The sequence below is a fragment of the Ixodes scapularis genome, unplaced genomic scaffold, assembly GCF_016920785.2.
Source record: "Ixodes scapularis isolate PalLabHiFi unplaced genomic scaffold, ASM1692078v2 ptg001080l_1__unscaffolded, whole genome shotgun sequence".
NCBI lineage: Eukaryota > Metazoa > Arthropoda > Arachnida > Ixodida > Ixodidae > Ixodes > Ixodes scapularis.
In genome coordinates this window covers 91,273-93,075 of record NW_024610096.1, presented here as the reverse complement: position 1 = coordinate 93,075, position 1,803 = coordinate 91,273, and the positions used below count along the sequence as shown (strand labels likewise).

At 45.0% G+C, this 1,803-nt stretch overlaps 1 non-coding gene across 1 annotated transcript; it reads right to left on the bottom strand.

Annotated features, from left to right (window-relative positions):
- Positions 1-1,421: 1,421 nt before the first annotated feature.
- On the bottom strand, positions 1,422-1,493 carry Trnad-guc. The gene has a single exon. It is a non-coding gene; the product is annotated as a tRNA-Asp (tRNA).
- Positions 1,494-1,803: the final 310 nt, after the last annotated feature.

Genomic DNA, 1,803 nt, shown 5'->3' with positions numbered 1-1,803 from the left:
TTTCTAGCCACTCGGGTTTCGTTTTACGGTTTGAAAAAACACTTTCCACTTGCTTAACAAGGCTGAAAAAATAATGATGCACTTCTTTCACACTAGGGTCGGCATGCCGGACCGCCATGCGCGACCTCCAAATACTGCACAAACCCAACAACATAATCATATCAAAAGGTATGCCATCATCGTTACTCACATTCAAGAAACGTATAACTGATTGGCTAATGCACAGTTGTTTCTTCAACGTGCGCTGGAGCACGTCCCAAAAAAATACCGCATCCCAGCAAAAAATGAAAACGCGCTCGATAGTCTCAGGTTTCTTACATAAAATACAGTCTACCGACCACGGAACATCGATACCCTTTCCTTCAAGCCACACCTTAACGGGCAGTGTATTGGGATGCAGTTTAAAAAAGAACGTTTTAACGGAAGGGGGAACGCACATATTCTTCACTCGCTTGAGCACATCTTGGCCCCCGCTACAGACTACAGTTCTATACAACGGGTTTGGAAACAAACTTATCAATAAATCGCGTGTGTTTTCTTGCTAACAGCTGACAAATACTCAAAAGAAAAACGGGCAGACAAAAATAACACTGCGTCTACCAGCTCCTTTTGATATCCCACTAATCTCTTAAGTTCGCCGCCATGGGACGAAACGAGAAAAGATGGCAAATGAGGAGACAATTTGGTTTGTATAAATGTACGTATGAAAGGATGCTCTTGGTCTCGTAGAAAAAAGAATCGGGACACAATCTGTTTGCAAAACAAATGCGAGAGACCGAGACCACCGTGACGAATCCGATGGAAAAGATTGTCTCTCCTCATCGGCTCCCACTTTGAATTCCAAATAAACGTGGCAAAACCACGGTGAAATTTCTGCACATTCAAGCGAGCACAATGAATGGCCTGCATCACGTACCATAATTTTGCAATGAGAAAAATATTACATACTGTCGCTCTGGCAAATATGGACAGCTCACGCTGCTTCCAACGGGAAGCGCGTCTGTCCAGGTCGGCGGCGACTCCCGACCAATAGGATTTGCTTTGCCTGTAACATTTTAGTGGCACACCGAGGTAAGTGCACGGCACACGGTCCCAACACACCCCTTCAAACACCGAAGGGGTTGTGGCCCACTCTCCGTGCCAAAACCCACGGCACTTGCTCAAATTTATGGCTGCCCCTGTAGCCTTACAGAAGTCTCTTGCCAACTTCACAGCCGCGCTAATACTTGGCTTATCGCTACAAAAAACCGCGACATCATCTGCATAGCTCATGACTTTTATCTCCTCATTTTCCATCCGGAATCCGTGACATTGATACTAACGAGGAGAGACGGCAATAGCTGGATGGGAACTCTACCGCAACCTGGACTTTTCAATAAAGGAAAAAAAAATGTGGGGGTAAAAAAAAAAAAACAATTATGCTCCCCGTCGGGGAATCGAACCCCGGTCTCCCGCGTGACAGGCGGGGATACTGACCACTATACTAACGAGGAGAGACGGGAATAGCGGGACGGGAACTCTAGCGCAGCATGGACTTTTCAATAAAGTAAAACAAAAAACTGGGTGTAAAAAAAAAAAATATATGCTCCCCGTCGGGGAATCGAACCCCGGTCTCCCGCGTGACAGGCGGGGATACTGACCACTATACAGTCTTGGGTATTTTTTTTTTTTTTTTTTTTATTGCCTGTTTTGACAAAACCAAAATTTACACACAATGTTAAAATCACATACACGGTGGATAGTACGCGTGCATGGACTAAAATTCTTTTAAGTTCTCCAGTACATCTAGAGTTGGCATCCAGT